This window comes from Thamnophis sirtalis, unplaced genomic scaffold, assembly GCF_051295495.1.
Source record: "Thamnophis sirtalis isolate CommonGarterSnake01/CBP01778 unplaced genomic scaffold, rThaSir2_p1.2 scaffold_3, whole genome shotgun sequence".
NCBI lineage: Eukaryota > Metazoa > Chordata > Lepidosauria > Squamata > Natricidae > Thamnophis > Thamnophis sirtalis.
The window spans coordinates 57571266-57585986 of NW_028261383.1; positions in this window are offsets into that span (position 1 = coordinate 57571266).

The window sequence follows — 14721 nt, forward strand, 5'->3', positions numbered from 1 at the left end:
AACCTGATAGTCAATACCTGGACAGATTCTATATCCCACATCACACCCACAATTGAGCCAATTGTGCAACTCCCAAATATTAAAAAAATAATTAATTAATCAATTATTTTTTGTTTAATGTTGGATTGCAAATACAGCATAGCCACGTTTGGCAATGGAGAGGCACTTTAAACCATCCAAAATCACATCCTGGAACATGCAAAATGAGAGGCAATTAAGAAACCATTTAGATTCTCAAGTGATTGTTCTTCTCTATTCTTGTTTAAACATCTTTCATTCCCTGGGAGCCCAACCTGAAACATTTCCCCGTGTTTCCATCTATGTTTACATCCAACTTAGAGTCACAGTGTCAAACTGCAGTGTCTGAGCGTGACTGATAACTTGCTTTTTATTTCTAGCTAATTTTCCACCTTGGAACCCCCAACTCTTAATAAACATTAATTATGGAGTTAGCTTCAACTCAGGGTGTGGAGGAACAAAAATATTGTGCTCACGGAGCAGAACAAAAATAGACATTGATTTGCCATTCATGGGACTGGTGAATCTTCTTGCTGCTGTTTCCAACGGTTTCACTGATCCAACACAAATTCTAAGGTTTCCATTAATTAAAACAAATTGCCCAACAGTGTAACAGCTGTTGAAAAATTTGGAGCTTTTCAGCTATAGTGCATGGTTACAGGCACAGCTCCAGAGGGGGGTTCCTACTGGTTCAAACCAGTTCGACCAAGTAGGTAGTAACTCTACTGCCCACGCACCCAAACTATTGTTGGTGCCGCCATCTTGATTTTGGTTTTGCGCATGTGCAGAACAATCTCCACTGCAGAAATTTACATTTTTCCCCTTTTTAATGTTCTGCGCATGCGCCTAACATTTTTGGTGTAAATGTGCACGTGCGCAAAGTGCGTGTTTGGCATGCACGCGAGTGAAGCAATTTTTTTTTGCACCGAACCAACAGTGAATCCGGTAACAACCTACCCCTGTACAGCTACTCTTCCTTATAGTTATTTTGCACCACTATGAAAGAAATTTCTAATAAATGTGGGGATTGCCCATCAAACATTACGGCCATTGGACTCATCATTCATTCTGAGGAACTCAACATTGACATGAATATGCCTGTGTTGTGATGAGGTTTCAGCATGGCTTTGAAACTCTTTTAATGTATGGTTTTTCTCTAAGACCAACTTAAAGATCAACTGGAAGCAGCAGATCATAGTGAAAATGCTATGCATATTGAATTACGTGGTATGGATTATATGTAATGGTAACATGGTACCTCCAGATGTGTTGCTTAGATTTCAAGTCCTAGAATTCTCAGCCAACATGAAAATAAAATATTGGATGGAGCCAATTGGAGAAGCTTATATGATCTTTATATGCATTTGCAAATTACTTGAAGCCATGGCTTGCTTAACCACTGTTTATAAATATGTCCAATTGGCTTCATTTATACACTTATCTAGTACACTTTAGAGAAAATGAACAATGCTGCCACAACTTCCTGAAAGATAGGGGAAAGGAGAGTTTACTACAATAAATGTCTAGTCTAGTCTAATGAAGAGAAGGACTAGGGGTGACATTATAGCAGTGTTGCAACATTTGGTAGGCTGCCACAAGGGGGATATCCTATTTTCCAAACCACCTGAGGGCAGGGCAAGAAATAATGGATGGAAATGTTTTGAAAGAGAGATCTAACTAATTTAGAAAAAATTTCCTGAAAGTGAGAACAATTAATCAGTGGTTTTAAGGAAGAGATTAGAGAGTCATTTGTCTTGAATGGTACAGAGCAATGATGGTGAACCTTTTGTGGCTCGCGTGCCAAAAGTGAGGGGAGTGCAGGAGGGTCGTGCATGGGTGTGCAACACCCATAATGCTATGCACCCGACCCCAGCACACATTGCACGCACAACCAGCGCTCCACCCATTTTGGTGTGTTTTTCCGCCTTCCCCAGGCTCCAGAGGCTTTATAGGAGCCCAGGAAGGGTAAAAACAGCCTCCCCTGCCCCCCCCCGGAGGCCCTCCGGCGCCTTCAGGAGCTTCCCTGAAGCCTCCGGAGCGTGAAAAACCGGCCCTAAGGGCAAACCGGAAATTTGGGAACTGACTTCCAGTTTGTTCATAGGGTCATATTTTGCCCTCCGGAGCTTTTAGGGAAGCCTCCAGAGGGCAGAAAATGGCCTCAAAAGAAGGCCGAAGTCAGCTGGCCAGCGTGCACATGCGCACTGGCCAGTTGACAGGCTGTTGTGGCCCAGCAGGAGCCGTTGGAGCTGCCACCAGACTCCAACAGCGAGGGGCCCTATGAGTCGGCTCTGGAGGATGTGGAGGACCCTGGACAGGGTTCCAACTCCGAGCCTTGGACCAGTGGGGAGGAGACAAGGGAGAGTGATCCGGACGCCAGCACTGAGTTGTTCCTGGATGCCTGGCACCAAAGAGCTAATAGGCGTCAGGAACAGTTGCACAGTTACAGGAGGTAATTGCACTCAGCTGGTTGTAATTGCACTCAGCTCCTCTCCAGACTATAAAAGGACTGCTTGTGCGCACACCCCTCTTGCAGAAGTCAACGCATGAACTAATGTTGGAGAACATTATTGTGAGCTTGGCAGGCTGGATTGCTGCCACAGCTTATCTGTGCTGGATTGCTGCCCAAGCTTGTCTGTGCTGGTTTTCTGCCAAGGACCTGTCTGTCTGTTAATTAAATGCCGTAATTTATCTTTGGCTCCGAGTGTGTTGGTGTCGGACAAGGGGGGGGGGGGTCAGAACAATTAGCTGTTACTTAACTAGATGTATTAATCAAGCCACTATTAGCTGAATTTATACAATACACTAAGACATATACCAACCAACTACATTGCACGTTTTGTGCAATATATGTGCATCAGTGGTGGGTTTTCAATTTTTTACTACCAGTTTGGGTGTGCTTGCATGTGCACGACACTTCTGCGCATGCACAGAAGTGTCCGGGCAGGTGGACGGAGCTTCCCGCCTCCACTACTACCGGTTTGCCTGATCTGGGCCGAACGGGGAGCAACCCACCTCTAATGTGAATCCAATCATTGGATCAGACAAACTAGCCAACTTCTACCCATGCACAGCAAATCATTAAGATTTCACTGCAAATGGTGAAATGTTGGATAGTGAGGCAATCTAATTAATATGGGATCTGTGAAGTAACTTATAGGTAAGGCAAAAATAAGGATACAGCTTAGCTTCATATCTAGGAATTTTTCTTGGGATGGCTTGGAAAGTTGTTTGCCAAATTCCTTTGTCACTGCTATATGTAATACCTTAAGCTACATAAAATACTATATATTTTATATAATAGTAATACCCCTATATTACTATTTTAAATCAAACAAAGCCTATCCCAGAAACTTTTGATGTTACTCATAAGAGTTGCTCACAAGAGAAAGCTTTGTTCCCAGAGCTTTGCAGCTGCTATAAATGTGTGTTTATTGCCATCTTTTGGATGCAAGGAGAAATCACCAGTTTGAACAAAAAACTTTTAATGTTGCAAACGCTTTCAGTATTTTCAGGTGCTGCAGGAAAGAGGGAAAGGAATGGGTACAATAAAAATCCATTTCCATAATTTAATCTAAATTTAACTTAATTTAAGCAGCTAAATTTTGATTTAATTAGATCAGTCTTAAAATGATGATAAAACTGACACCAAATCTATTTGAACAAAGTAGCCTTAAAGCAAAATATTTTTTTTTATGTTTATATTATTATCACTTGTAGATTGGGTTAAGCACAGAGGAATCGCATTCTTGCAAAGAATAATTCCATTTAATCATTACTAAAAAAAACCACCAACCCCTTTTAAAAAGATTGAGAAGATTTGTGCAACATTTGCATGTATTAATTTGATATTATACATTTGGCTTTTAAAATATTTTAACTAGGAATGCATCATATTTCACCCTAAGAGAAAATTTCGATCAGCTGATCAGTTGAGTTACCCTTCCTCCTTTTTAGAGATTTTCATTTTTATATCAGACATGGACTGTAATGCCCTTAAAAGATTGAAGCATCTTCTGTCCTGTAGGATGCTCTTCTCAACCCAAAATGGTATATTTGCTGTAACATTTCATAATTACATTTTATTACCTACCTATTTATTTTGTTTATTTAAGTTTCTAAAGGAGACTCTGGGCTGCTTACAAAATACAAAAATAATGAAAACATTAAAAATGGGAATGGAGGCAACTGAACTAGAATAATCGTAACAACCAGGGGTCTCACAAACACATTAGCTTCAGGCCTGAGACCAAAGCTAGGTCTTAAGGGCTTTTCAAATACTCAGGAGGGAACTTTCCATATCTGTGTATATGAGGGGGGGGGGGAGATGCTTTTCCCTCAGAGCATAGATGGTGACAGCAACAAGAGGCTTCATTGGTCCTGTTAAGTTGGCAACAGTTAAACTTCACTGGTCCTGTTAAGATGACATTTAATAGAAGGATCCTGGAGTGCATCCACTCTGCCAGAACATATTAGGTAGGCAGAAACAGTTGGAGAGAAGCAATCCTTCAGGTACCTGGGCCCCATCCCATGAAGGCCTTTAAAGGTAACCACCAAAATTGTTGTTCGATTGAGTTGTACCTGGAAACCAATTGGCAACCAAAGCAGTTCAAATATCAGCAGTGATACATGGGCATACTGAAATGCACCCATTACTGCTTGTGATCATGCAATTTTGTACCAGCTGTTGCTTCTGAGTCATCTTCAAGGAAAGCCTCACATACAGCAAGTTGTTGTAATGAGATGGATCACAAGATGAACCTCTTCAAGGTCCTGGTGACCACAGCTGCCAGCTATTCTTTGAGTTATTGGAATGGAATGGGGGAAGGGAAGGGAAGAGAAGAGGAGAAAGAATAAAGTAGAATAGAATAAAATAGAAGGGAAGAGGAGGGGAGAGAAGAGAAAGAGTAAAGTAAAATAGAATAAAATAGAAGGGAAGTAAAGGAAAGAGGAGAGGGGAGGGGAGGGGAGAGAAGGCTAGGATGGGAAAAAAGAAGAGAAGAGAAGAGAAGAGAAGAGAAGAGAAGAGAAGAGAAGAGAAGAGAAGGAGTAAAGTAGAATAGAATAAATAGAATGGAAGGAAAGGAAAGAGGAGAGGAGGGAAGGGAAGAGAAGAGAAGAGAAGAAGAGAAAGAATAAAGTAGAATAGAATAAAATAGAAGGGAAGAGGAGAGGAGATGAGAGAAGAGAAAGAGTAAAGTAGAATAGAATAAAATAGAGGTAAGGGAAGAGGAGAGAAGAGAAAAGAAAGTGTAAAGTAAAATAGAATAAAATAGAAGGAAAGTAAAGGAAAGAGGAGAGGGGAGGGGAGGGGAGGGGTGGGGAGAGAAAGCTAGGATGGGAGAAGAGAAGAAAAGAAAAGAGAAGAAAATAGAAGAGAAGGAGTAAAGTAGAATAGAATAAATAGAAGGGAAGGAAAGAGGAGAGGAAGGAAGAGAAGAGAAGGGAAGAGAAGAGAAAGAGTAAAGTAGAACAGAATAGAATAAAATAGAAGGGAAGGAGAGGAGAGGAGGATGGGATGGGATGGGATAGGGCTGGTCACTGTAAAAACAATGATTCTGTCTGAAGTCGTCGAGGGTCTCTCTATTCACAAAAATCACACTAATCCACATCTTTCTTTTTTTTATCACCAGTACTATTTGTTTGGCACACATAACTATGCAAGCTACGTTTGCTGCAGAAGACTGAGATGCCAAAATACTGCTTTTCAAGGAGCAGTTTCTTCAAAGAATGTGCAACCAATGAATGGTTTTGATGAGTCATTTTGCCAGCCTTTATGTTCTTTTAAAACTAATGATAACAGAAGCCACTGCAGTGACATCTAGAATTCATTTACATGTTGAACTGTGCCATGTAATTACTGATGCCATATGACAAGTCTTTCATGTGCATTAAGTCAGCTGGAATTAAGCCATTTTCACCCCAGGATATATGAATATCCGGAAATATTCAGAAGTGATGCCTTATCATGTAGCTATAAATTTAACAGACATAATGTGTAAGTAGGAAAAGGGAACAATCTATTTGTAAAATATTAATTTTAATACAAACATATTTCATTAAAATGATATGGTTAGGGGGAAATCAATTCACAAAAAAGAAACATTGTGAATGCAAAGTTATCTAATATTTCCTATTCAGTTTTTTAAACATGTGGTAAGACTAAGATGAAGGACAAAGCGAATTTATACATAAATGCAATCTGTTCTATTTTTGAGATGGATAATCTCAAAGGGTTCCCAGGCTTATGAACATGTTATTGCCTATTCATAAGACCTTCATTCTCAACCCACATAACTAATAAAGTGTGCAGCCAACTCATTAAAATTCCAATTTTTATACTGTGCCTTTCTTTGCTAGTGCTCTCTGGTTCTCATTTTGAACTTTGATTCCTAGCAATAAAACCTGAACAGCTTTTTCCAGCCTTCGGCAATTAAAAGCTGGGCTTTAGGACCTCCTTTTGAGTGGAGCCTTGCTTCTTGAAGTTTCTGATAAATACTTGTGTGATTAAGGGTTATCTCTCCAAGGTTGTATCTTGTATAGGAAAGAGGCTGAGCTAGAAAGGATGCACAAAAAGGATATGGTTCATGTATTTTGTGTGGACTCTTAACTCTGTTCCCATGACAACTCAAACTTTCTTTCTTTCATTTCTGCTGACAGCAAACAATTCTAGCCTTCTGGTCATGCTTGATAAGCAAAAGGTTGTTATTGGAACAGACTACATTGAATAGGATGAAGAAGCATAGATGAACTACAAGCTACCTCAGTACCTCGATTTCTTTTTATTAAAGGAATTGTTACTCTAAATCAGTGGTGGCGAACCTATGGCACACATGTCAGAAGTGGCATGCAGAGCCCTCTCTGTAGGCACGCACGGTGTTGTCCCAGCTCTGTTTCGAGTCTCTGTTGCTCATGCAGGTGTTCCTCCTGCTGTCCAATTGATCTTCGGGTCTCTGCCATGCATGCGTGGGGTGCAGTTTGGGCACATGCAAGGGTGGGTTTCAGGGTGTTCGCGGCGGTCCCCGCGAACCGGTTGGTCAGCGAACCCGGAAGTAAATAACTTCCGGGAACGCCGAAGGGTCCACCCGCCCGCATTTCTTACCCGGTTTTGACGAGTTCTGCACTTCCACACATGCACAGGATGCATACAGCGCCTGCGCAATCCTCCAGGAGCAGCTGGAGCATCGCACAGACGCTAGTACGCATGCGTACACTGCGTGCGTGCACGAGGACGCCGCCGGCCCCATTCCAACCGAACCGGTTGGAACGGGGCGAGAAACCCACCCCTGGGCACATGTATGCACTTTGGGTACTCAGTGCCTAAAAGGTTTGCCCTCACTGCTCTAAATCCTTGTGGTACAGCTGATTTGTCTTTTTCATATCTTTCTCCTTCAAGTTGTCTCTAATAGGTTGCACAAAACAATAGCAGTTTCTTCTATAGGCAAGATAGCTGCATCACATGCACTGTCCTGAGCTAGTCTTAGAAATACATAAGTATTCATTCATGCTCAAACTTGCATTTTACTTTTCTGCCAACAGAGGGCAGTCAGGTCACATTTAAAAACATAAAAAGGCAACATAAAACCTGAATTGAAAAAATTAAAAAAACAATTTAAAACGAAGCACCCCCGCTTTCCAAACACCACTGTTTGGAAATTAATTTGTGACAAGCAAACTTACCACGAGATGGCAGCACATCGCTTTCTGCCGCCCTGCCTTGCCAAGCTGTTAAACTTCATAAGAGCACTTGCATTCTTCTTTTTTTCTAAATATTTTTTATTAGAGATTACAATTTAAAAGAATGAAAACTATACAAATTACAAAAAATGGAAAAGAAAAAAATAATGTAAAAAAGAATATCATCTCTCTTTTTCTCTCTTCATCCCAACAAATATATAGAACGTAAGTACATAAAATTATTGCCATATCTTAATTATAACAACATATACTCACTTCACCTTATATCTCATCTCTTAACAACATCCAAAATCCTCATTATTAATTCCTTATCAAGAAAATTCCAGTAACGTTCAGATTATCTATCTTTTTTTTATGACCTCCCAATATTTCAGAAGTTTAGCAAGCCTCTTTTGTCCATCCAGTAAGAGGAATGTATACTTTTTTTTAACCACTTCTCAAAAAATTCTTCAAAACTTTGGCAGATTTCTTTTGTATATCTAGTAAAAAAATTATCCATCTCTCTTTTCTGATTTAATAGTTCTATATCTCCTTTAGACATTGAAGCATTGTTCTTTCTCATTTGAAAGTGCAGTACCAGTGGTGGGTTGCAGACAGTACACACCAGTACGGGAGCCTGCCCGGAGCACCAGGTACTGTTCTGGTATGGTGCTCCGGAGAGCCCACCTGTGCTTTAAAACCTTTGGCATTTCCACACATGCGCATGGCGCATACAGCACTGCACGACACTCCGCTGAGCAGATGTAGCATTGCGGAGGCTTGCGGAGGCATCGCTGGAAGGTATGACACATGCGCATCCCCGTTCATGTTGAGGACGCCGGGCCGCATTGCAACCATACCGGTTACAACGGGATCCGGAACTAACCACTGTGCAGTACATATTTTTCTGCATCTTTCTCTTTACATGTGATATTTGTATTCAGATTCAGAATAATCTCACACTTAGAGTATCTTGCTCTTATTCCATTGCATCCTTAACAATCTACATATCATTTCTGAGAGTTTCAAAGAAAGTATCATAATTTTTTCATAGATTTCCATTAAAAAGAACATTTTCTTCCATTCTTGTGTTATTTATTTAAATGTATACGTCTTCCATCTTATTCTGAAAAGCAACTCTGGTTGGCTTACAATTAAAATTGTAATCCTCTATTGTTGTTTTGTATTCTTATTGTTCTGTATTTTGGTTTTTTATTGTCCTTGTGTATTGTTAGCCTCTAGTTGCCTCTTGTGTTCAAAATAAAGTCCCATTGTCTTATTTTGACTGAGGAAAAGTTAACCAATGGCATTTTCTCATGGAAGGAATTCTTCCAAAATTGTAATTCCAAATCCATCTGAGCCCATGTAACCTTCCATTGTTACAATTTCTAAAATCCATATTCTAAGCAATCTTTTGCTGTTTAATCTGGAAAACAATATTTTTCAAAGACTTTTAACACTGTTTCTCTGCCTTTGACTTTGGAAAAGGCAACTTACCTAAGGCACTATAACTTGTTCCTCTGAAGGGACTTAGTTCTTCTTCTAAAGTAACAACAAAAGCAAATCCAAAATGATGAAGAATTAAGACTCCGTCGAATTTAAAGTCCTTTTAAAAGGCTGTGTTAATGACTACAAATGAAGATTGTTCCTCACTTGAGGAGGGCAGGCTCCCTGTTTGAATTTCTTTTTAATGCTCGAAAGGCAGCGTGAGAAAATGGATGTGGACATTTGAAAGTTTCCTGTGCTAGCGAAATCTATGTGAACGTTCACTCAAATACACACCTTTCGCTTTTTTAGCCATCTGTATTTGCACACGAGCAATATCTCTGGTAGCGCTGACTCCGCTTATTTCCCTCTTTTCTTGGCAGACCGATAGTAAACAAAGGCCATCTGTGAAGCTGACATCTCTCAGGTATTTGTTCCGTTGCCAAGGAGTTGGGATAAATAGCATGAACCAAATTAGCAAAAGAAAAGAGGACTGCAGGTCTTGGCAAGCCACTTGTTTATTTCCTTCTGTTATAACACCCGGCAATCATAGGCACACTGAATGGTGAGGCTTAGCTTGATAGACTTATGCCAATCAAGGGAACATAATATTATCTTAAGAATTCTATCCTAAAGATTTCAGCAAGGGTTCAAATCATCAAATGTGGAAGATACATCAATAAAATATAATAATAACTAATAGGCCTCTGCAATGCATTAAGTTGGAAGGAGGAGTTTTGCAGTATCTGGGTGAATAAATATAGTAATTCGTTAAATCAATCTCAAGTGTTAGAGAGAAAGAGAGAGAGAAGAGGAGAGAGAGGGGGGAGAGAGCGGAGAGAGAGAGAGTGAGTGAGTGTGTGTGTGTGTGTGTGTGTGAGAGAGAGAGAGAGAGAGAGAGAGAGAGAGAGAGAAGTACAAATAAAATAAAAGGTGTTTCCCATCAATGTACTGACATTCTGCAATTTTAGTTAATTGAAAATGATAACACCTGATTCCTTTTCTGATAGAGGGAAAAATGTCTCCCTCATCATTTTCTCTATGCTATGCATGGTTTTATATGTTTTAGTCATGTAATTTACCTAGTTGCCTTTTTTTCCCAAGACAGAGACTTAATTTTCCATTGTGGTTGCTCTTCTATATTTTTCTCATCTCTCTGATACTCTTTTTCCAACGTGGCATCCAGTATGATACCACATTCCAGATGTTGATGTTCCACATGTTGGCAGTTTTATTTTCCATATTTTCCTAATGATGTCTTCTAACACATATTTTTCTTTCTTTCTTTCACATTTTCCATTCACTGAATTGAGATCTGTATTAATCTATGATTAGTTAGTTTCAGGACAAATTTCTTGACAGTGGGAATAATTAATTAGTGGAACAGATTGCCTTCAGAAGTTTTGGATGCTTCATTGCTGCATCTCTTTTTAAGAAGAGATGGGACAACCGTTTGTCTGGAATGGCAAAGGGTCTCCTGTTTGATCAGGAAGTTGGACTAGAAGTCCTTCAAGGTCCCTTCAACTGTATTATTCTGTATTCATGGTAAAGCTAATGGAATTAGCTAAGATGGTGGAGATGACTACTTTGATTTAAGAAAAAACTTTGTCTAGCTTTGTTTCTACCTGAAGTCTTGGACTTTTTGCTTGAAGCTGAAAGAAATGAAACTAATTTGGGATTTATCATAGATTCATAGAACCATAAGGCTAGAAGGGCAATTTTCCAAAGCACCTGAAGGCAGGACAAGAATCAATGGATGGAAACTAATTAAGGAGAGAACCGATCTAGAACTAAGGAGAAATTTCCTGGCAGCCACTGGAATGACTTGCCTCCAAAAAGTGTGGGTGCTCCAACACTGGAGGGTTTATAAGAAGAGACTGAACAATCATTTGACTGAAATGGTACATGGTTTCCTCCTTGAGTAGGGAGAAGACCTCCGAGGTCCCTTCCGACTCTGGTATTCTAGGTCGTCAAGCATATCTCTCTCTCTCTCTCTCTCTCACACACACACACACACACACACACACACACACACACTCACTCTCTCACTCCCTCACACTCTCACTCCCTCACACTCCCTCACTCTCACTCCCTCACTCTCACTCTCCCTTCCTCCTTCTCTCCCTCTCACTCACACACACTCTCATTCGCTCTCACTCACACACACAAACATATGCTATTCCTTTAGAGAGTAAGCAAAGTTATTTAATAGCATAGAAAAGAAAAGGAATATGAAATAGTAAGCCAAATAAATTGATAGCATTAGCTTAAAAAGGAAAGGGAAAGGAAAAAAAAGTGCAGCTAATTCTGGTTTACCTGAACAATCTCCCTGTAACTACATCTGAGCTTTCAAACCATCCTTACTGCTACTGCATTTATTCTTTAAACTTATCACATTTTCTTTTTGAGGATTTCATCAACCAAAGCTTTTTGGATTTCCTCTCTTCTCTCCTCTCTCCTCTCTCCTCTCTCCTCTCTCCTCTCTCCTCTCTCCTCTCTCCTCTCTCCTCTCTCCTCTCTCCTCTCTCCTCTCTCTCTCTCTCTCTCCCCTGTAAATTTGTTTTGTAATCCAGTTTCTCATTCTTTCTGTTTATATGACCAGCCCAACTCAACATACTTCCTTTGTCTTGGACATCTACATTTTCTATTCAATTCACCTTAATGTCTACTACTGAATTACCACCACCACCCCGCATTCTCATGCATTCAAATTATTTCCAATTCAAAATATACCCAACTTTTCAATACTATAACAAAGTAGGCAGTAATATGTTTTCATAACCAGCCCCTACTTTCAACAAACAATTCTCTCAACATCCATTAACTTTTCTGACATTTGCACATCTTTAAACAGTTATCACTCATTTTCCTATCTTTAGTAAATATTACATTAAGGCACACCAGTTCAATTACTGGCTCCCCCCACTCCTTGCTATTGATGTATAACCTGCAACTATTCACTCAGTTTTCCAACTACCTTGTTTTTTTCTGATACATACTCCTTCTCTATCTAACATTTGCTTTAAATAATTTCAGTTTGCAGCCAACAACATGACATGCATAAAAAAGCACATGTACTTTTACAATCCCAACCCATATATACCTCTAATGGACCCTACATTTTATTTCTTATACAGTTCATAATTTGATGAGATAAGGTCGGCAGTTTTTACAAGCCTTCATGTAAAAATGTGTGCAAAGATTTAATTAGGTGAAAGTCATCCATTGCTAAGTCACATTCTGGAATCATTTTGGCTTGTTAAAGGACTATATTGGCAAAAAGAGAACAACACAGTCTTAGATATGAAGTTTATATTTTTATACCATTTTCTGAGGCAGAGACCTAAGAAGACATAAGACATATGACACTATACGAACAGAGGTGGGTTGTTCCGTTTCAGCCTGGATCGGCTGAACCGGTAATAGCAGCAGTGGGAGGCTCCGGCCATCTGCCTGGATGCTTCTGCACATGCGCAGAACTGTTGTGAGCACATGCAAGAGAGCACATGAGCATGAGTGAACCAGTAACACCGAGATTTGAAACCCACCTCTGTATAGGAACTCTATGGAATATTCGTCCCTGAGAGGGGCGGCATTCTTCTGGGCTTCTGAAGGGTCAAAATATGGCTCTGCAGCCTTGGATGGGGAGCCCAAAGGACTGTGCAGTTGTGGGGTTGATTAATGCCAAGAGAGTCCTCTCTTTGCCTTTGTCCATCAATTTTTATCAGAGTTAATTATTCTTGCCTCCTTTAAAAAAAACAAAATTTTAATAATTTTTTAAATTCTTGACTCAAAATTTTAACTCTAGCATTTTACTTTTGTATATACCGTTCTATATTTTGATGTTTTATTGTACATCACCCAGTATCTCTCTTTGAGAAAGATTTTATATTTACATAAAATATAAACAAACAAACAAACAAATAAATAAATTTCAAAAGCTCTAAAAGGATCCAATAACTGTGAATGGTATTGGTTTAACTGAAAAAGTCATATTAGAAGTTTCTTACAATAAGACAGGGGTGAAATCTACTTAACTTTGCGATCCAGTTCACAAATGTAAGCGCGTGCTCACATGTGCTACCTCTATGCATATTCCGCACATGCCAAGAGCGTCAAAAACGGACGTGATGTCTGGGCAGGTGGGCGGAGCCTGCTACCAAGCACACTTGAAAGATAAGTAGAACAGCAAGGGAGGGGTAATCCGCTGTGCCATGCGGTTTAGATTAGCTAGAAAGCAGGAAATCCTGTGTCACAGCTGAGCTTTGGAAATACTGCCTTTACTATACTTTACTAAAAAATACTAGCATTTTTTTTACTACTGGTTCGCGTGAACCGGTCCGAACCAGTAGCATTTCACCCCTGCAATAAGGTAACTAAGAATTGTATTACATCACCACACTGAGGTGTCATTTTAACAGATAATTCCCATGCGAGGTGACACTGAAAATGTACTGCACCATATACAATTAGTGAGAATGAAGGCATTCATACTTACAGTGCAACATTTACTTGGATTGTGCAATTGAAAGGACTCCCATGCATTTTGGGCATAATAAAGTTTGACATTGCATATTGTAAGGGTAGAGAATCAGAGCTTAGCCCCAGCCTGCCATTGGAAGTAATTGCTTTCTTTTGCTAATTGTAGGATTGGATCTTTCTGCACACCATTATATCAAGCCGTTACCCATAATGCTTTGAAATAACAAGTATGTGCCTATCACTAATTTTTTTCTTTGAAAGTATGTTACTCTATACTATTGTTTACATTCCATATGGCACTGATATTGATTTTTGATAATGCAGAAAGCAGCTTTGTTGCTATGCAATTGTACTGCAGCCTATCTCTTTTTAGTTTTCAAATGAAAAGATATTCAGTAGATTATAATTGCAGTTACAAAAAAGCAAGGAGAAGCTATGCTCATGTATATTAAACAAATTTAAAATGCCTGCTACAAACTAGATATCATCAAATTCAATCGGAGTAACTCATTTCATGAATTATGATCAAGATTACACATCTGCAATTACTTATGTGGAAGTAAGTGTTGTTAAATTGAGTCAGTTTTCTGAGAAAACATCTAAGACTGGATAATCTTATAATGCATAGATGTTCTCCCAAGCATTCAAATAAACTGATATGTTTGCCATACACATATGATGCTCAGTCCATTATTCTGAAATGTTCTGAAATCCAACAGGATGAAATATGTCATAATTATTTTAAATAACTATCAAGTGCGGCAGCCAATTTCAATTTTCATTTACTCCTTTAATACACTACTAAATGAATGAATATAATGTATTTTTGGAGTATAAGACGCTCCGGAGTGTAAGACGCACCTTAGTTTTTGGGGAGGAAAATAATAAGAAGAAAAATTCTGCCTCTGCCTACCAGCATCCATGGTATTCAGCTGACACATGGTAACAAGGTCAGCCAATGAATAGGCATAGCAACTAAATCAGCCAATGAGAGCTATTTGCACTCTGAAATTTGCTGTATGAGCAACAAGGAAACTGGAAGGAGCCTGGCTTAGCCGAGAA